Here is a 22,832-nt window from a genome sequence, read left to right as displayed (position 1 = left end):
GCCTACCACCATTCTGTTTGTAGTGTCATCCGCAAACTTGATGATTGAGTTGGAGGCGTGCATGGCCACGCAGTCGTGGGTGAACAGGGAGTACAGGAGAGGGCTCAGAACGCACCCTTGTGGGGCCCCAGTGTTGAGGATCAGCGGGGTGGAGATGTTGTTACCTACCCTCACCACCTGGGGGCAGCCCGTCAGGAAGTCCAGGACCCAGTTGCACAGGGCGGGGTCGAGACCCAGGGTCTCGAGCTTGATGACGAGTTTGGAGGGTACTATGGTGTTAAATGCTGAGCTGTAATCGATGAACAGCATTCTCACATGGGTATTCCTCTTGTCCAGATGGGTTAGGGCAGTGTGCAGTGTGGTTGCGATTGCGTCGTCTGTGGACCTATTGGGTCGGTAAGCAAATTGGAGTGGGTCTAGGGTGTCCGGTAGGGTGGAGGTGATATGGTCCTTGACTAGTCTCTCAAAGCACTTCATGATGACGGAAGTGAGTGCTACGGGGCGGTAGTCGTTTAGCTCAGTTACCTTAGCTTTCTTGGGAACAGGAACAATGGTGGCCCTCTTGAAGCACGTGGGAACAGCAGACTGGGATAAGGATTGATTGAATATGTCCGTAAACACACCAGCCAGCTGGTCTGCGCATGCTCTGAGGACGCGGCTGGGAATGCCGTCTGGGCCTGCAGCCTTGCGAGGGTTAACACGTTTAAATGTTTTACTCACCTCGGCTGCAGTGAAGGAGAGCCCGCAGGTTTTGGTAGGGGGCCGTGTCAGTGGCACTGTATTGTCCTCAAAGCGGGCAAAAAAGTTGTTTAGCCTGTCTGGGAGCAAGACATCCTGGTCCGCGACGGGGCTGGTTTTCTTTTTGTAATCCGTGATTGACTGTAGACCCTGCCACATACCTCTTGTGTCTGAGCTGTTGAATTGCGACTCGATTTTGTCTCTGTACTGGGACTTAGCCTGTTTGATTGCCTTGCGGAGAGAATAGCTACACTGTTTGTATTCGGTCATGCTTCCGGTCACCTTGCCCTGGTTAAAAGCAGTGGTTCGCGCTTTCAGTTTCACGCGAATGCTGCCGTCAATCCACGGTTTCTGGTTTGGGAATGTTTTAATCGTTGCTGTGGGTACGACATCGTCAATGCACTTCCTAATGAACTCGCTCACCGAATCAGCATATTCGTCAATATTGTTGTTGGACGCAATGCGGAACATATTCCAATCCGCGTGATCGAAGCAGTCTTGAAGCGTGGATTCAGATTGGTCGGACCAGCGTTGAACAGACCTGAGCGCGGGAGCTTGTTGTTTGAGTTTCTGTTTGTAGGCTGGAATCAACAAAATGGAGTCGTGGTCAGCTTTTCCGAAAGGGGGGCGGGGGAGGGCCTTATATGCGTCGCGGAAATTAGTATAACAATGATCTAGGGTTTTTCCAGCCCTGGTAGCACAATCGATATGCTGATAGAATTTAGGGAGTTTTGTTTTTAGATTAGCCTTGTTAAAATCCCCAGCTACGATGAATGCAGCCTCAGGGTGTGTGGTTTCCAGTTTACAAAGAGTCAGATAAAGTTCGTTCAGGGCCATCGATGTGTCTGCTTGGGGGGGAATATATACGGCTGTGATTATGATTGAAGAGAATTCCCTTGGTAGATAATGCGGTCGACATTTGATTGTGAGGAGTTCTAGATCAGGTGAACAGAATGACTTGAGTTCCTGTGTGTTGTTATGATGATCACACCACGTCTCGTTAATCATAAGGCATACCCCCCCGCCCCTCTTCTTACCGGAAAGATGTTTGTTTCTGTCGGCGCGATGCATGAAGAAACCAGCTGGCTGCACCGACTCCGTTAGCGTCTCTTGAGTTAGCCATGTTTCCGTGAAGCAGAGCACGTTGCAATCCCTGATGTCTCTCTGGAATGCTACCCGTGCTCGGATTTCGTCAACCTTATTGTCAAGAGACTGGACATTGGCGAGTAGTATGCTAGGGAGTGGAGCGCGATGTGCCCGTCTCCGAAGCCTGACCACGAGACCGCCTCGTTTGCCCCTTTTTCGGCGTCGCACAGGGTCGCCGGCTGGGATCAGATCCATTGTATTGGGTGGAAGGCAAAACACTGGATCCGTTTCGGGAAAGTCATATTCCTGGTAGGAACGATGATGAGTTGACGTTAATCGTATATTCAGTAGTTCCTCCCGACTGTATGTAATGAAACCTAAGATTACCTGGGGTACCGATGTAAGAAATAACACATGAAAAAACAAAATACTGCATATTTTCCAAGGAACGCGAAGCGAGGCGGCCATCTCTTTTCGGCGCCGGAAGTCTCCTGCCATGTGCGAGAGCACACGCACTAAAAAGTGTGTTTGAATGTGTGTGTGTGTATATAAGAGAGCGTATTAGTGTGCCAAGTCTCAAAGCATAATCCTATTTAAAAAAAAAAAAAGAATAATAAAGATTCTCTGATACTGGTCTACTTTTTAGCCAGTAGTTCTGAAAGAAGCTCTCACGAGCTAAAAGTTGTCCCCGAAAATTGCGTACTACGTCACATACGTGCATTCTTTTGGGGTCTGGAAACAGTTGAAAGCAGGTATCGCCACCGCCCCAACACACACAGTCATGTACGTACCAAAGGAGATGTCTCCAGTGCCGGTCTTGTTAAACAACTGGAAGACTACGATAAAGAGAGCATCCGGAACACACAGCACCGACTCAAACGCCAAGAACTCCTGGAATGAGATCAGCCTGTGTGTGTGTGTGTGTGTGTGTGTGGAGAGAGAGAGAGAGGCAAAGTTAAAACAGTACACGCAATGCCATGAAGGACACAGCTTCAGATACAGATCCAATCAGAGGGAGAAAGGTTCAGCTTTTACTGAAACGTCATAAAATGTCAGCAATGATGTAGGGAGAAATTAGGCCATGCACTATTTCTTCAAATGACTCCATGCATTTCAAATGGTGTAAACCAATTGTAATGGATTTCAGGTCATTTCTCTAGACTGAAGTGAAAAGTAAAAGACTCATTGGCGATTCGCTGCTTGTAGGTTGTTACTTTTAAACAGTGCTGAATGATAGACGTGTGCTTCATCCCCCTGCAAGACGCACACACACACACACACACACACACACACACACACACACACACACACACACACACACACACACACACACACACACACACACACACACACACACACACACACACACACACACACACTTTTATCCATTACACGACTGACCTAGGTTACAACTTGTTGACCCTTGTAGCTAAACAAGGAGTGAAACTTCACTTAGTATTTTTACTGTTTACATTTTTTTATTTAACCTTTATTTAGCTAGGCAAGTCAGTTAAGAACAAATTCTTATTTACAACGATGGCAGGTAACCCACTGTTCCCCGGTAGGCCTTGTTCAGGGGCAGAACGACAGATTTTACCAGATTTTTACCTTGTCAGCTCGGGAATACGATCCAGCAACCTTTTGGTTACTGGCCCAATGCCCTAACCACTAGGCTACCTGCCACTCAAAAGATTAGTTCCCTGACCAGGAATCGAACCTGGGCTGCGGCGGTGAGAGCGCCGAATCCTAACCATTAGAAAAGGCACACCTGTTACTTTGAGACATTTGACTTTGAAGGAGTAAATGTTTTCAGAATCATGAACTATTTAAGTCTATCTCATAAGAGTGGATTAAGTGCATTGAAAGGGCTTGTGCAGTGTGTCTGTGTATAATCTAATCTATGAGCACCCATTAAGGCAGCTTCTGTTCTTAGACCAAATAACATCGTAATTAACTGATCCAAGCATCACCATTGTGTGTGGGTATGAGACCGCTATCATTCCCTACTGCAGGAGCCTTCTGCACAATGAAAACAATCTCCCATGGTTGATGTGGAGAGGGAGCACGACAGGATACAAATAGAATGAGGGAGACAGAAGGCTAAGCATAATCAACTGTTAACCATGTACTTGGTGGAGACAGGATAAGGGAGAGAGAAAGATAGCGAAAGAGACGGATGAGAGGGTTAACGTAGGCAGCTCTTCACCCGTCCTTGGTTGTGTCGGCTACACCGGCGATGAGCTGGACAGTTTTGGGGTTGTGGTGGATCTGTGTGTGTAGGCCCAGGTACTTCTGCACAAAGTCCTCCGGGGTCATCAACTTCTCGCCATCTGCATCCACAACACTGGCATGCTGGGGGGGGTTACAACAGAAATAGACACAGCGTCACTTTGGGTTTCCTGCTAAACACTGACATACTGTGGTGGATTAAGACAGAAAGGGTCCTTGACTTTAACCATCACACTGGTATGCTAAAGTGGTTGAGTGTGATGAGGTAATGTGGCATTGATTTTGTTACGGCAGTGAATAACTGAAATATCTACAAAAAAGCCATGAACAATCAATAACATAAGCTATCACTCTAAATATAACAACAAAAAAGTAATTATGAATGACTTGTCCTGCTGCCAGCTCACGGTGGTTTATTATTTATAAAGGATTCCGTGTCCCTTAGACAAGGAATTTTGCAGAATATATAAAAATAAAAAAAATCTCTTTATGTAACCTCTCCAACACCTCGAGAGCCATCTTTAGATGTTTGTGTAAAGCCCACCTGTCTTCACCAGCTTTGTTACCCCACACGAGGCACTGACTGCTTTCAAAAGAGCGAGGGGGTGTCGTTCAAGCACATGAAACTACAGTGCACAACAGAGAATACACTATAGAAGAGGCATCGCTCAGGTTCCCGCTCAGAACCTTCAGCATGGACCTCACTGTATAGCCTAATGTACAGTCTGCTGCCCCGCACTCATCTTGCAAGGTGAGACATACAGTTTGGACACACCTACCTCATTCCAGGGTACCCTGTAGAATAATAGTGAAGACATCAAAACTACAAAATAACACATATGGAATCATGGAGGAACCAAAAAAAAGTGTTAGACAAATTAAAATTATATTTGAAATTCTTCAAAGTAGCCACCCTTTGCCTTGACAGCTTTTGCACACGCTTGGCATTCTCAAGCCTGCTTCATGAGGTAGTCACCTGGAATGCATTTCAATTAACAGGTGTGCCTTGTTAAATGTTAATTTGTGGAATTAATGCATTTGAGCTAATCAGTTGTGTTGTGACAAGGTAGGGGTGGTATACAGAAGAACAGCTCAAATAAGCAAAGAGAAACGACAGTCCATCATTACTTTAAGACATGAAGGTAAGTAAATCCAGAAAATGTCAAGAATTTTGAAAGTGTCTTCAAGTGCAGTCGCAAAAACCATCAAGCGCTTGGATGAAACTGGCTCTCATGAGGACCGCCACAGACAAGGAAGTTACCTCTGCTGCAGAGGATGTTCATTAGAGTTAACTGCACCTCAGATAGCAGCCAAAATAAATGCTTCACAGAGTTCAAGTAACAGACATCAACTGTTCAGAGGAGACTGCGTGAATCAGGCCTTCATGGTCAAATTGCTACAAAGAAACCACTACTAAAGTACATCAATAAGAAGAGACTTGCTTGGGCCAGGAAACACAAACAATGGACATTAGACCTGTGGAAATCTGTTCTTTGGGCTGATGAGTCCAAATTTGAGATATTTGGTTACAACCACTGTCTTTGTGAGACGCAGAGTAGGTGAACGGATGATCTCTGCATGTGTGGTTCCCACTGTGAAGCATGGAGGAGGTGTGATGGTGACACTGTCTGATGTATTTAGAATTCAAGGCACACTTATTAACCAGCATGGCTACCACAGCATTCTGCAGCGATTCGCCATCCCACCTGGTTTGCGCTTAGTGGAACCATCATTTGTTTTTCAACAGGACAATGACCCAAAACACACATCCAGGCTGTGTAAGGGTTATTTGACCAAGGAGAGTTACATCAGATGACCTGGCTTCCACAAATCACCTGACCTCAACCCAATTGAGATGGTTTGGGAGGAGTTGGACAGCAGAGTGAAGGAAAAGCAGCCAACAAGTGCGCAGCATACGTGTGGAACTCCTTAGACTGTTGGGAAAGCATTCCTCATGAAGCTAGTTGAGAGAATGGCAAGATTGTGCAAAGGGTGGCTACTTTGACAAATCTAAAATATTTTGGGGTTACTACATGATTCCATGTGTCATTTCATAGTTTGTCTTCACTATTATTCTACAATGTAGAAAATAGTCTAAATAAATAACCATTGAATTAAGTGTCCAAACTTTTGACTGGTACTGTAGTGAGTGTGTGTGTGTGTGTGTGTGTGTGTGTGTGTGTGTGTGTGTGTGTGTGTGTGTGTGGTGCTCGACTTGGACTGAAATGGGTGTCAGTACTAATTTGGGGTTTATATTTAGGTGTAGGAGTTCCACAATACTTTTGAGTTAATATGCTGTAAGAGGATCAGGAGTTCAAACAGCAGAACATTGTGATATTCCAGTATTCAACTCCGGCGAGCTTCTGTCCAAATCAAGCACTGTGCGTGGTAGGGGATTCAGTCACACAACTCCTCACAAAACACCCGCAAGCTAAATGACGTCAGACATCTAATTAGTTCACCCGAGCCCAAAATCTTTCCACAATGAAATGAACTATACAGCATGCGTAAACGTGGAGGACAACCAGAGATGTTCTTACCTTCTGAAAAATAACCTTCAGCTCGTTCGGGTCCGCTCGTTTGGTGGATTGCACCTGCCAAGTAATACGAATAATAGTATAACGTTAAGGTAACGTTTCCCAAACTCGATGCACGTTTTGGTTCTTGCCCTAACCCTACACAGCTGATTCAAATGAATAACCAATCATCTCGCTTTCATCATTTGAATCAGCTGTGTACTGTTAAGGAAATAAAACATGCACCGAGTTTGAGAAACGCTGTATTAACGCATCATATGACATTGTGCTGCGAAAACACAGTGAACATATTTATATAGCTGAATGCAAACAGATCAGCAGTTTTGGTTGATGACAACTAACGTTATCAGTAATAAATATTATCTAGCTGGTGACAATTGGATAAAACAACTGGAATGCCTTGAGGTTGTGTACTTGCAAATAGAAATAACAAATTAAAATATTTCAAAAGCAGGCAGAGGACTTGAAAGATCGCTATCATACGAGATCGAGAATTACTTGTCAAAACGAATGCTAATGAAAGAAACATCACACAAGCTATTACTGTGTAGGCGAGTTGACCATGAAAAAGTGTTTTGTTAGTAAAACGTTTACTGTTGACAGGAGAACAAGAGGAGACAATAGGACGAGGTGGATAATTTTATAATAAGGCCGTTTAATCACATGTAAAGATATCTTAGTAAAATCTTGCAGCAAGGCTCTTTCTGTCTGATTCCTATTGAATCGTCCGGGAAAGAGGGTAGTTTCAAGAATTGTACAGTATTATATAGACAACAAGCAAAGTAGGTAGATCTGCGAGTCTGGCCTTCCGATTGGTCGATCTGGGTCTTGGGTAGTCCTGTACAGGCCTGGTGTCCACGTTCCATTGGTTCCTGAGATTGTTCTTTGTCTGGAGCTCCAACCCTGAGTTGTGTGTGTCTGAGTGATTGTCATGGGGGAGGGGAGTTGTGGGTGTCGTGCATGTGTCCAATGAGTCCAGCATATGTCCAATAGAAAGAGGGAGTGTGTATATTGTGTCAACCATAGCTAATGTTGAGAAGTTGTTAAAACAAGTTACCAATATCTAATACAATTCCTTACAAATCCCCCTCTTCACGTCTCACAAGAGACGTGACATAAAGTATATAAAAAGACAAAACTAAAGGATAAAATTTGTCAGAAGACAAATTTTTGATTCCCTCTCTTCACGTCTCACAAGAGACGTGACATAAAAGTATCTTAGTCCTCAAATAGATAAACAGGTCCAGCTTCCCCATCATCAAGCAATGGGAACATTTGGGCCCTTTCCTGAATAGGGTCTATGGCGGCAGTGATAACACGGCTAGCAAGCGTCCGCGCACATGGAATGCAACAGCACCCACAAAGTACAAGAATGCCTGCAAATACGGAAATAGATACTAGGATAGAGGAAACTAGCGTCTTATATTTACCAAAGGCATCCATCCATGAGTCCCACATAGAAGTGTCCACTCCAGAATGCTGTTTCATCTTACCATTAAGGGTACGAAGTCCCTCCAATGCTACAGTCAGACTCCCATCCGTAGCTGTGTTATTGGGAATGAAAGTACAACACTGTTCACCAAACATTGCACAGACCCCCCCGCGTTCAGCCAATAACATATCAACCGCGATTCTATTTTGAAATGCCATCAGGGACGTAGCTGCCAATTGTCCATGGACCGCCTCGAAGCCTTGTTGAGTCCAATTGCCCAGTTTCTGGACATTAAAATGAATGTAGTTAATTCTGTCCACATTTTTATTAACTGTACACCACCAACAAAATGATGATTCAAACCCAGCTGTCACTTGGTCCACCAGTTTATATTCATCTGGCACCCCCTAGGGACATCAATAGCATCAATGTAAGTTGAGTCGTAACTGAGCAAGGACCAAAAAGGAGACCACTCCAATAACTACACCTGGAGTGGCCAACCACACATTAGTAAACCAAAAAACGAGAATATGTTAAACCCTCCGGTCCATCCCTCTATACAACCTGTACCAGGTGGGCTCGTCGCCACCCGGGAACTTCAAACCTTCACAACAGGGAGGACAAACATCACTTTTTATTCATTCAACAACATCATCTACATCAAACCAAGGGTCCTCCTCTGTCAGCCCACTCTCCTGCGGAAGCTTGTTTTCATATCAGCCTCTCCAACTGGAGCATCAAGCAACGGCATCATACCAGAGGCCCCTTACACATCTGTAACAAACTTCTTCAAACAAGGTATGATACAAGCAACACAGAAATGAAAAACAACAACTAGTGTCAGAAATCCAGTAATCCTCATTGCAGTGTACTTACCAAAACAACCACCCAGCCAGGGGAACAGTCCACTCTCCTCCACACCTGCAAGACCCTTCATCTCCATTGATAACCTTGCCAACCCACTCAGAGCTTTTGAAATGCTCCCATCCGGACTAGTATTGTTAGGAACAAACGTGCAACACTGTTCTACAATCTTTTTACATACACCTCCCTGGTTGGCCAGACTTATGTCCAGTGTTAGTCTATTGTGTCTACTGGTTTGTGAGGTAGCATCCAATTGTTCAGCCATCCCTGTAAGTCCTGTGTGGGTGTGTTTAACAAATCATCGTTAATTATAGTAGATATAATTGATCCAGACCTTTTGTTTTAGCATCAACAATAGCTGGGCCAATGATGGGCATCAGATGCCACAGGCCATCATTCCTGGTTAATGTCTGGAATTCGTGGGGGACCCCTATTGGGACCCCCAACAGGTTGGTGTGCATGTTATCTGTACCCTCAGACCAAGGAGCGTCACGTTTCTGCCGTCTCCTGGGTTGGTCCCAAGCCTCTGTGTCCTGTGTAGCTCCCAGAAGTTGATTAGCTATAATAATAGGCAATGGTGGTATCAGACTGGTCAAAACACATGAGCAACGACAATTTCCTTTCAAAAATGGGGTCAACCGCCTGGCAGGTCCACACATCCACCATAGATCAGCAACACCTCTAGTTAATAGTGGTATTAGTGATGCAGGTAGTAGTAGGGAGCCCTCCATAGTCTATACCTCTACCTGTACCAGTGATACAGCTGTTATATCCCCCATATGCCTTGACTCCCCACGGTACCTTCTGGGGAGGGACTTCTGGGAACACAAGACTCAGAGTTTTACACAGGGTTGAATTTGGCTTAAGCTTTCCAATATGCACATCCAACCTTCCCCATTACTTAGGACAAATGGGTGAGCAGCCAGAATAGGTCTGGCATGTCCACATACGACACAGTCCTTTCTATTAAGTGTTTTGTAAGCCAACCACATATTCTCCCTTTCCTCATAACCAGTTTCAGTCCCCAATTGTTCACTATCTGAGATGTCTTTTATATTTATCACCTGTACCGGATTAGAGAGCTTAGGTGGTGGTGTGGGACTTGGTCTTGAAGTGGTGGAGGAGGCCGGCTGAACCCTGGTCCGTTGGAACTGGTGGTGGTTCTGGCAGCACTGCGATGGTATCATCCCCATAGTATCCCAAACAGACAGCTCAGGACCACAAGCAGTTCTGTAAAGCCCCATCCTCTCCCAGAGAACACACCACCAGCCAGAGATCAAGCAACACTTTCACTTATATGAACGTACACAGTGAGGAAAGGTCGGGGGCAGGGAATTCTTCATTAAGGAGTTGATCCCCGAACTCTATTAGTAACGGTTCTTCTCCTTAACTCTGTGATCATTCGGCAGTGTCAGTGTGTCTCACCCTCCAAGTGTGATATGCCCCCAGGTCGAGTGAATCACCTTCTCCCTTAATTCACCTGCAATGCATAAAATCTTGGACATACAGGTTTGGTTAAACAAACAACCTTTCCATGTAATTAACAATACTTCTTACTATTTCTATATCTGCTTGTTTAGCTAGATTTTTAATTTTTTATTAGTTTATCATCCAATAGGCCACATCCTATCCTAGACCACAACTTACCCATCCCCCCTTTGTTACCTGGCTCTGCCAGGTAACAACCTTGCCTAACCTAACCAATGACTTAGGTAAAATTAGTGTAAATTATCCTTATGTCTGACATTATCATGTAGGAACGCCCCTTTCATTCGCCGCATGTCCAATTCTCCCTTGGGCGTACATTCATATCTATTATTTTCCAATTCTCTGTCAAGTGACTTATCTACTTTAAAATGTATCTGTGCTGCTTATATATGTTAAACCCTTTCTCTCCTTTCTTATTTCACAGCCTACCTTGCTCATTTCCTGGTCCACCCTCCCCACTCTACTCTCAAACCTTCAAAGTCTCAACAGTGCGGGGTAGACCCATCTGTCTGCCTTTTTCTAATAATAGTCAATAACAACTATGTGTTCTTTTGCAATATTAACTAGGTGTCTCACTGTTTTGACTTTATCTATCCCAAATGGATTTAAAATAACAACATGTCTTATAGTGTCAATCTCTAAAGTCCTTACATAACCTTAATAAACCTATCTCTATCTTCTAATGGCCAAAACAAATGCTAACCTTATGGTCAAGAGTTATAAACTAGTATCCCAAATGACAGAAATTCATTATTCCCACTACATTCTCCCGTGAGTGATCAAGTCACCGGAAAATGCAATGAAAATAGGTCAAAAAGGTTACACCTACATTCGTGTTCCATACCATATCTAGGCATACCAAAAGAACCCTTTATCTTCTCAAAGTCCCTTGCCTAAATAAAACTCAGAAAGTAAAACTCCTATTCCAATATGAGTGTATTCTTTTAAGATATCTTGTCTCTGGGAACACGGAAAACCCCTTAACCCAAACGTTTACCACAAAAACAAAACCTAATAATTATGATAATACCCTTAAATCATTCGTTCTAAATTTCCCCGATGTTTCATGTAACACAACTGTGATAAACGTGTACTGTCCCTTTAAAAACTCCCTGCCAGCCATACCAGGTTGCGAGTCGTTCATTGTTCCCCATAATGAAAACAGATCACGTTTAGAATACGTTTACTTATTGTTCGAAGTCTCTGGTGTTACCTAAACAAAAACCAATAATTTTCAGCAACTTTTGAAAAGTATCTCAAAGCTATAATGTACACATTTTCCCTCTAAATGACACAACCAATTTTCTCTAGCATAATTTAATACGGCCACACCCTGTGGGGAAAGTACACATTTTATCCCGTTCCTCCTATAATACTCAATGCTAAATTCAAAGTTGTGGTTAAATATATGGATTTGCCAATCATTATCAAATGTTAAATATACAGGTTTAGTACTTTTATCAAATAGATTAGTATAGTTCAAATAAAGATATGCGTTTACTAGCGCTCAACCTGTGTTCAGAACGCAGCAACAAGCCAATATAATACCAAAAATGACTGTCTTATTCCTGCCTCTAGGCAAAACATCTAGTTACCCCAACTAAGTTTGGCAGCAAAACTATCGTATAAGTAAAATCGACTTCTCAACTTTCTCCATTCCAAAGTGTAAACTTAGCATATACTTCGCTAAATTTATATCGCATGTCACCCAATCCATAACAATAATATCATTAGTCTGTAAATTTAACCTGAATAAGTTATTAAACGTGTTCTCTCTACTCCGAATTGGTTTTAAGTTTTTTCTCTGTCACCAGCACTCAAACAGGCTCCTGGGAGACCGTTGAGTGCTGCAATACTGCCATCTTCTGTCCATTCTCTGTATAGTTCTCCACCCCCAAACTATTCTAAGAGTTATGAGTGTGTGGAGGAATATCACAAATAAGGGGCCAGATATCCCTAGTCTTGCCCAGGGAGGGAGAAATGTCCCTCTAAATGGGCGAGGTTCCTTTTTCAGGGGAGGCGGAGTTTGATGCCGCATCCCCTGAGTCAGGAATGTCTTCATTTGGAATCGGATTTAAGCTGTTTAAATCAGCTCTGACTTCTGTCAGTGTTCTAGAAGGGATTGGGGCTGGAGTGCAATGTGTGAGGTGGTGCCAAGGTGCGCCTGATTTACCTTTGACCTGGACTGAGTGTGAAGTAACCTCCCTCACTTCGTACTGTCCAGTCCACCTGGGTTCTAGCCACTTTCTCTTGTGGACTTTTACCCCACCCAGTCACCAATTTTTTACCTTCCGTGGTGCCGGATCTCTCGTCAGCTCCCCTTCTTGGACCTTGTGAATCTGTTTGGAGAGAGCTGCAGAAAGTTCCGTCAATTATCAGACATTACAATTTGTTGTACATCAAGGGCGGGCATATGACCTCCCTCCCTTGGTGAACCAAGCATGAGGAGAGAGATGGGTGCCTGCACCTGGAGAGGCTCTCATGGCCAGCAACGCCAGGGGCAGGGCTTCAACCCAAATCAACTTCAAACCTGCACATACATTTGATTGGCGCATTCCACGAGACTTATGAGATTGTGGCCTGTACACTAACCCCATCATTAAACAACATCCATTAATCAGTTGACATTTACACATCCGACCCTATTGGTACATGGAGCGTTTGTCATTAAACAATACACATGAGTTCGGTTTGCAGCCACTTAATGACCTATGTTGCATCCTCCCCTGCTGTTGGTATTGCCTCAACCCATTTAGAGAACCTGTCTACCATAACTAACAGGTACCTTTTTCCATTTGTCACATTGTCTTTCCCCATATCTGTGTGTGTTGGTGAGTGGTTCGTTCCCCAGGTCAGGTCTCCGTTTCAGTTCCTGTGCAGCTCTTTCTGCACAGGAGTGGAGTAGACCTTCAGCATTGAGTGCGTCTGCCATGTTTTTGTCAGTGTTGAGAAATGTGATGTGTGATTGTGTGCATTTATTCTGGATTTTCGTTTTCCTTTCAGCGCTGAACGTGAATTCTTTGCTCATCAGATATGCTGCAACCCCATGGTGGGTGTGGATTTCCAATGGATGGCACATTATCATGTGGGCTGTTTTTCCAATAGCTTTTGCCACTGCAGCCACATACCTGGAGCATGTGGTTTGCCCTTCTTCAATGTGGTCCAGTTTGGAGGAGTGATACCTCAACACTCTACTCTCCCCCTCTAGGTTCTGGAAAAGGATGGATGATGTAAATCCTTCTTTTTCAGAAACATCCAGATGGAACTTTTTTTTTTTTTAGTCAGGTGCTGTTAGGGCTACTGCCACTTAGAGATCTGTTTTCAAGAGTGCAAAAGCCTTTGATGCTTCAGTAGTCCAGGTCAATGATGAGTATAGGTTAGTGGTGGCCAGCTTCAGGGCCATGGGGCATATTCGTCAGACATGCCCTGAAAAGGGGGAGGTGATTGCTGATTCGGGTCTGGATTTGGGTGATTGTATGCGGGTTGAAGGGCCGCACGTGGTTGATACATCATTGGCCTGACTCCCCCTTGGTCTAGGGGCGTATCCTCGTCCCCTTTTGGCCAGAAACTGGCTTTGGGCCGGGGTTATTGGGTGCGGACACTGTCGCACCATATGCCCAGCTTGTTTACAATTATAACAGCTTCCATAAGATCCAGAGTACCTCTGGGGCTGTCCCCATGTGGGGGAATAGTTTGATTGTGGTAGTGGGTAGTAGGGTTGTAGTGGTGGTTCCGACGAAGGGTATGGCTGAAGCGGGTAGGCATACGGCAGTTGGAATGGCTGCTCCTGGGGTGGGTGTATAGATGGTCCCTGCTGGGTGAAGATGGGTAGTTGTTGTTGCTGTATCATTCGGGAAACAGTTTTTTCAATAATTTGTGAGATTTCTTGTTGGTCTTCAGCCACCATCTGTTTCTTGGGTTTCTCTCCTTTCTGGGCCTCTTTCAATTGTAGTTTCAAAAGTTGTACCTGTAGGGACTGGATTTGTGTTTCAGCCCCTCCCTTATCCTTATTGTATTGGGTGATGTGGTGATGCACATGGGAATTGAACTGAGCCTGGGGAATTGCCATTAACCCCACAGTGCCCCTGAGATGGATTGGGGCCGATGGGGCTGCTGTGGTGGTAGGTGGGGCGTCATTATTGTTGGGCCTGCCCTCTTTGGTGTCAGTTGGTGCTCCAGTGACTACCCCCATCATATCAGGTTTTCTATAGGGGAGGGCCCTTCTGATCTCTTCAATCGCCCACAATCCTATTTTCATCTCAGCTTGTGCCTTTTCCCTTTGCTTTGTTCCTTCTTTTCTAAATAAGTGACTCTTATTCTTATCAACTTCACATTCTATCCCTTGCTTCACTACTTCCTCCAATTCTTTCTCCATAGTGAGGAGTTGCCCTTTTGATGGGGCGACTCCACTAAGGAAACCTGCTTGAGTCCATTTCAGTCTCACTTCTTCCCAAATTCTTTTAACGGATTTGTAATGTAATCTCCCGCCTGCTCTGTCTATCATTCTCTGATCTAAATATTCGTTGAATTTGTGTTTGGGGACGATAGTCGTGGTCATTTTGTCGTTAAGCTATGTCTAGGTCTATTATTATCTTTGTATACTTTAGCCCGTCACTGATCGAAACCAGCGATGTATTTTTTTTTCTCTAACCCCCTCCCCAGTCTCGTGTCCGACCCGCGTGGACAAAGAATTTTATTGCCGTGTATTCGATGAATTATTTTCGTTTTCCAACAATATTTCAGCTATATCTTTTTGAAACAATATACGAATATATTCACGCGCTCCTGATATAATTGGAATGACAGTTTTAGGTACTTATAATAAAAATATTATTGCTTTTCGCTTATTCAATTAATTAAATACTTTGGCAAAATATTTCAGAAGTTTCCTTTTGGAAAAATATACTAATGAATTCAAGCGCTCCTGATAAAATTGGAATGGCAATTATAAGATCTTTTGTTCGAAAGATATTATTGCTTTTAACTTTTTTCGATTAATTTGAACTTTTTTCCGATTAATTAAATACTTTGCCAAAACACTTAAGACATTTCCTTTGGGGACAACATACTAGTATATTCTAGCGCTTCTAAAATAATTGTCAAATTAATTCTAACCCTTAAGGATTTATCAACAGCACAAGAGAGAAAAACCAGGTCAACTCATCAACCGTAAATGGCTGCTTCACCGCGGCCCACAGATTCTGACTCGGCGGTCACTATGAACTGCAGCCTGAACTTAGCATATAGCTAATTAGTAGCATTCGGTCTCGTGGAACGTTCAATCCCCCACGTTTCGACAACACAACTTACACATACAATATCACATTAGATTCCTCACGTAACACCTAGCTAAGTATAGCTACTGCACGACTATTTGAATCGTATTTTATTAATTATGGATTCTTCACGGTACCCCTATCTGATCGACTGTCAAATATGGTCCGACTATGTGAATCGTTATATGTTTTTTTAAAATATGGATTCTTCACGGTAACCCCTATCTGATCGACTGTCAAATATGGCCCGACTGTGTGAATCGTTATATATTTTTTTTTAATGGGTCTTCACGGTAACACTTAGCTGATTTGCCAAATCTAACTACTGCCCGGCTATTTGGATCCCATCTTTTAATTATGGATTCTTCACGGTAACCCCTATCTGATCGACTGTCAAATATGGCCCGACTGTGTGAATCGTTATAAAGCTTAATCTTCACTGTACACCTACTCGATCAGCATACCGCGTAGTGTCAGACTATGTGAAAAAGTCTTTGACCTAATAATACTTAGATATCTGTACACAATGCCTTAAATTCTAAACAATTTCACATAAATTTAGCAACAATTCACACTCACCACAGTACTACTGATCATTGAATTTAGATATTGACTATAATACAATATACAGATTTTGATCAAACAGGCATCCGCTCACCTTTTATTTTCGAGCTCTTTGATCAGTTTCCTGGGTGGATTGAATCGCGATTCTCCCTCGAAAAGGTCACCTCTCCTCTGGAATCTTTCTCCCTCTCGTCTCCTGTCCGATTAATTTTCTATTGGGCCGAATTCAAAGATGAAACCATCCTCTGCTACCAAGTCTGTTAGTAAAACGTTTACTGTTGACAGGAGAACAAGAGGAGACAATAGGACGAGGTGGATAATTTTATAATAAGGCCGTTTAATCACATGTAAAGATATCTTAGTAAAATCTTGCAGCAAGGCTCTTTCTGTCTGATTCCTATTGAATCGTCCGGGAAAGAGGGTAGTTTCAAGAATTGTACAGTATTATATAGACAACAAGCAAAGTAGGTAGATCTGCGAGTCTGGCCTTCCGATTGGTCGATCTGGGTCTTGGGTAGTCCTGTACAGGCCTGGTGTCCACGTTCCATTGGTTCCTGAGATTGTTCTTTGTCTGGAGCTCCAACCCTGAGTTGTGTGTGTCTGAGTGATTGTCATGGGGGAGGGGAGTTGTGGGTGTCGTGCATGTGTCCAATGAGTCCAGCATATGTCCAATAGAAAGAGGGAGTGTGTATATTGTGTCAACCATAGCTAATGTTGAGAAGTTGTTAAAACAAGTTACCAATATCTAATACAATTCCTTACAGTTTCTAACTAACGAAAGTAGTTAACTGTTTCCAAGTTGTGTTGCTAGTCTTATAGCTATCTACTCAGATGAAGACACAAACCATTCCAATGACTCGTTGGGTTTAAAACCGCAAAGAACAGATCAATCAAGTGGGTAGTTGAGTGATGCGGTTGTCATTATTGCACAATATTGCCAGTTAACTGTAGTATTGCAATGTTAATCAAAAGATACAGCTGCTAGCCTTATCGCTAACTGGTTTGTGGCTGTTCATTCAGGGCCAGAGACCGGGCGTTAGCGCAGTCAAATGATCCCAGAAACTATGTACAACGAAACAGGTAAAACATGTAGACTACATTAAAAGCCATTTCTATAACGTAAAACAAGCAATGCCGAAGTCACCTCGACCGCCATACTGGTTTTGACGTCACGTATAGTCGCTGGCGCAAACGCTTTCACTGGAGAATTCCAAATAAATTAAATAAAAAAGCGAACTCCGGTGCAATTTGAGTCGATTGCAACAAAACCACTAGTCTAGTGCAGTATGTCCCATCTGTTATCTGTCTTTTTGTACAAAAAATGAGGTGTGTTAGCTGTAGTAATCGTGTGGCAACATTCCACGGTTTGAGCATTCCATAGATGTTGTAAGGATACGTCTTTTTGCACAGGTTTGAAATCTGAGCCTGAAAACAGACCAACTCACTGACCACAATTCAGATCATTTGACCAATTAACCTGGCCACACAAATGATTTTAAGTTTGGGAAAACGAATAATAAACGAGGTGATTTCTGCATGCATAGACCTGTAGGCTACACATCAACCAATTATTTAATGACCTGTAGGCTCTCTCTGAGACTGAAACTCACTCAACCTGGTAGACTGGAAAACCTGAAGCAGTAATCCAATAATAGCCATTTTTTTTAAATGTAGAATTTAAAAAAAAATCCAAATACAGGAGACCGCTCTCAATATTCAAAATGCACCAGAGAGCATCATTTAGCAACAGATGATCAAAAAGCACATACATGTATCTGTCAGAATTAAGGAAACACCAACATAAAGTGTCTTACAGTTTTTTTTTTTTTTTTTACAACTGCTAACAAGTGTTTACCTATACTTAAGAATCTTTTTCTAAACTCTTAACACAGTAACACATCAACATCACACAATTAGCCAAATAGTTAATTTTCTGCTCAGAACCACATTTTGTTCATTAAATGCCAACTCTACATTTCAAAATGCATAAAAAAACTTTCTCTACAAACACTAACTCTCAAAACACGGCAAACCCGACTCAATATCTAATCATTCTGTGAAAACACTAGCACATGTTTTCTATCCTAGAGGAACATATAGTCAATCATAGCACAATGATTTTCAAAATACTAACAGTTGATAGCATTACAAAAACTGCGTTACTTTTCATGTTTCACATCGCGCTCCACTCCCTAGCATACTACTCGCCAATGTCCAGTCTCTTGACAATAAGGTTGATGAAATCCGAGCACGGGTAGCATTCCAGAGAGACATCAGGGATTGCAACGTGCTCTGCTTCACGGAAACGTGGCTAACTCAAGAGACGCTAACGGAGTCGGTGCAGCCAGCTGGTTTCTTCATGCATCGCGCCGACAGAAACAAACATCTTTCTGGTAAGAAGAGGGGCGGGGGGGTATGCCTTATGATTAACGAGACGTGGTGTGATCATCATAACAACACACAGGAACTCAAGTCATTCTGTTCACCTGATCTAGAACTCCTCACAATCAAATGTCGACCGCATTATCTACCAAGGGAATTCTCTTCAATCATAATCACAGCCGTATATATTCCCCCCCAAGCAGACACATCGATGGCCCTGAACGAACTTTATCTGACTCTTTGTAAACTGGAAACCACACACCCTGAGGCTGCATTCATCGTAGCTGGGGATTTTAACAAGGCTAATCTAAAAACAAAACTCCCTAAATTCTATCAGCATATCGATTGTGCTACCAGGGCTGGAAAAACCCTAGATCATTGTTATACTAATTTCCGCGACGCATATAAGGCCCTCCCCCGCCCCCCTTTCGGAAAAGCTGACCACGACTCCATTTTGTTGATTCCAGCCTACAAACAGAAACTAAAACAACAAGCTCCCGCGCTCAGGTCTGTTCAACGCTGGTCCGACCAATCTGAATCCACGCTTCAAGACTGCTTCGATCACGCGGATTGGAATATGTTCCGCATTGCGTCCAACAACAATATTGACGAATATGCTGATTCGGTGAGCGAGTTCATTAGGAAGTGCATTGACGATGTCGTACCCACAGCAACGATTAAAACATTCCCAAACCAGAAACCGTGGATTGACGGCAGCATTCGCGTGAAACTGAAAGCGCGAACCACTGCTTTTAACCAGGGCAAGGTGACCGGAAGCATGACCGAATACAAACAGTGTAGCTATTCTCTCCGCAAGGCAATCAAACAGGCTAAGTCCCAGTACAGAGACAAAATCGAGTCGCAATTCAACAGCTCAGACACAAGAGGTATGTGGCAGGGTCTACAGTCAATCACGGATTACAAAAAGAAAACCAGCCCCGTCGCGGACCAGGATGTCTTGCTCCCAGACAGGCTAAACAACTTTTTTGCCCGCTTTGAGGACAATACAGTGCCACTGACACGGCCCCCTACCAAAACCTGCGGGCTCTCCTTCACTGCAGCCGAGGTGAGTAAAACATTTAAACGTGTTAACCCTCGCAAGGCTGCAGGCCCAGACGGCATTCCCAGCCGCGTCCTCAGAGCATGCGCAGACCAGCTGGCTGGTGTGTTTACGGACATATTCAATCAATCCTTATCCCAGTCTGCTGTTCCCACATGCTTCAAGAGGGCCACCATTGTTCCTGTTCCCAAGAAAGCTAAGGTAACTGAGCTAAACGACTACCGCCCCGTAGCACTCACTTCCGTCATCATGAAGTGCTTTGAGAGACTAGTCAAGGACCATATCACCTCCACCCTACCGGACACCCTAGACCCACTCCAATTTGCTTACCGACCCAATAGGTCCACAGACGACGCAATCGCAACCACACTGCACACTGCCCTAACCCATCTGGACAAGAGGAATACCCATGTGAGAATGCTGTTCATCGATTACAGCTCAGCATTTAACACCATAGTACCCTCCAAACTCGTCATCAAGCTCGAGACCCTGGGTCTCGACCCCGCCCTGTGCAACTGGGTCCTGGACTTCCTGACGGGCCGCCCCCAGGTGGTGAGGGTAGGTAACAACATCTCCACCCCGCTGATCCTCAACACTGGGGCCCCACAAGGGTGCGTTCTGAGCCCTCTCCTGTACTCCCTGTTCACCCACGACTGCGTGGCCATGCACGCCTCCAACTCAATCATCAAGTTTGCGGATGACACTACAGTGGTAGGCTTGATTACCAACAACGACGAGACGGCCTACAGGGAGGAGGTGAGGGCCCTCGGAGTGTGGTGTCAGGAAAATAACCTCACACTCAACGTCAACAAAACAAAGGAGATGATTGTGGACTTCAGGAAACAGCAGAGGGAGCACCCCCCTATCCACATCGACGGGTCAGTAGTGGAGAAGGTGGAAAGTTTTAAGTTCCTCGGTGTACACATCACGGACAAACTGAATTGGTCCACCCACACAGACAGCGTCGTGAAGAAGGCGCAGCAGCGCCTCTTCAACCTCAGGAGGCTGAAGAAATTCGGCTTGTCACCAAAAGCACTCACAAACTTCTACAGATGCACAATCGAGAGCATCCTGTCGGGCTGTATCACCGCCTGGTACGGCAACTGCTCCGCCCACAACCGTAAGGCTCTCCAGAGGGTAGTGAGGTCTGCAGAACGCATCACCGGGGGAAAACTACCTGCCCTCCAGGACACCTACACCACCCGATGTCACAGGAAGGCCATAAAGATCATCAAGGACAACAACCACCCAAGCCACTGCCTGTTCACCCCGCTATCATCCAGAAGGCGAGGTCAGTACAGGTGCATCAAAGCAGGGACCGAGAGACTGAAAAACAGCTTCTATCTCAAGGCCATCAGACTGTTAAACAGCCACCACTAACATTTAGCGGCCGCTGCCAACATACTGACTCAACTCCAGCCACTTTAAAAATGGGAATTGATGGAAATTATGTAAAAATGTACCACTAGCCACTTTAAACAATGCCACTTAATATAATGTTTACATACCCTACATTACCCATCTCATATGTATATACTGTACTCTATATCATCTACTGCATCTTGCCATCTTTATGTAATACATGTACCACTAGCCACTTTAAACTATGCCACTTTATGTTTACATACCCTACAGTACTCATCTCATATGTATATACCGTACTCTATACCATCTACTGCATCTTGCCATGCCGTTCTGTACCACCACTCATTCATATATCTTTATGTACATATTCTTCATCCCTTTACACTTGTGTGTGTGTATAAGGTAGTAGTTGTGGAATTGTTAGGTTAGATTACTTGTTGGTTATTACTGCATTGTCGGAACTAGAAGCACAAGTATTTCGCTACACTCGCATTAACATCTGCTAACCATGTGTATGTGACTAATAAAATTTGATTTGATTTGATTTGTTTCAGTTCTACCTGCATACAATAGACAATATAAAATCCATTGTTTTTTATAATTCAGTTTCCTTTTACTGTAAACCACTCTCCATTTTTTGGTTGAGTGTCAAATGTGTGCATTTTTAACAACATACTATCTAAAAGTGAATGAGTCATATTAACTTCATAGAATGTACAGTAGGAAAAAATTGTAAGTGACGGAATTTCTGCAGTAAAAGCTTTATTAGCAACATGAAATTGCTGCCAGTGATCAACAAAAAATCAAACATACATGGCCTTTGGTTCCAAATGTGTAAAAGTAAAACACAATTACTGTAAAAAAAAAAGGCACAGAAGGGAAAAAACACAAAAATGCACAGTCCTGCTCTAATCCATACGATCTTCAGCATTCTCGTTCACATCACATCTTATGTCGTCTCTCGCTACGCACCTTGGATAGAAACGCTTGGCATGCTTTATCCACCCCTGACAGTCTTCAGCTGAGATGTCTCTGCAGCTGGCTTCCATTGCATCCAGGAGGGACATTTGGTCATGTGGCCGATGATCATACACTTTCCACCTCCAGGCAGAAAAACATTCCTCAATGTGGTTGAGGAAAGGCGAGTATGGCGGAGGAAAAGGGAAAACATTTTTGGATGGGCTGCAAACCAGTTTGTGAATGGTGGAATGCTACATTGTCCCATGCAATCACAAATGTCCTCCTGTTTCCTCCCACCTGTTCCCTTTCTGCTTCTGGCACCAGTAGTTGGTGGAGGTTGTCTAAAAACAAAAGAAAGTGCTCGGTGTTGTAGGGACCAATCTGGCATTTCTGCAGGACCAAACCAGCACTCGAGATTGCAGCACACATTGTGATATTTGCTCCTCTCTGAGCCGGCACATCAACGGTGGCCCTTTTCCCGATGACGTTTCTTCCCCACCGAAGTGTTTCTGAAAGGTTAAACCCTGCCTTGTCTACATAAATGATTTCATGTGGGGTCTGATTAGCCTCCAACTCCATGACTCTCTGAAAGAAATCAAACACTGTGTGTAAATTATTTTCAGTATGTCCTACTGTATGTACTGTAACCCATGTTTACATGTAGAGTAGCATAGTGTAAAACTCACTATAGAACAAGACATATTGGATAGACACCATACCTGGACGTATTGGTGCTGGAGTTACTTGACCCGCTCACTATTCCTTTCAAAAGGAGCTGTGTACAACTGTTTCATTCAAACTCTGTGTTTGGTCAGAGTCCGAGCAATGGTAGTCAGGCTGATGCTTTCCAC

At 43.8% G+C, this 22,832-nt stretch overlaps 1 pseudogene; it reads right to left on the bottom strand.

The window, feature by feature from the left end:
• Positions 1 to 22,832, bottom strand: part of LOC139560029 (electrogenic aspartate/glutamate antiporter SLC25A12, mitochondrial-like) — a 37,899-nt pseudogene that overhangs the window by 8,091 nt on the left and 6,976 nt on the right.

Source organism: Salvelinus alpinus, chromosome 30, assembly GCF_045679555.1.
Source record: "Salvelinus alpinus chromosome 30, SLU_Salpinus.1, whole genome shotgun sequence".
NCBI lineage: Eukaryota > Metazoa > Chordata > Actinopteri > Salmoniformes > Salmonidae > Salvelinus > Salvelinus alpinus.
Note: the sequence above shows the minus strand (reverse complement) of the source record. Positions and strands in the feature narration are given on the sequence as shown.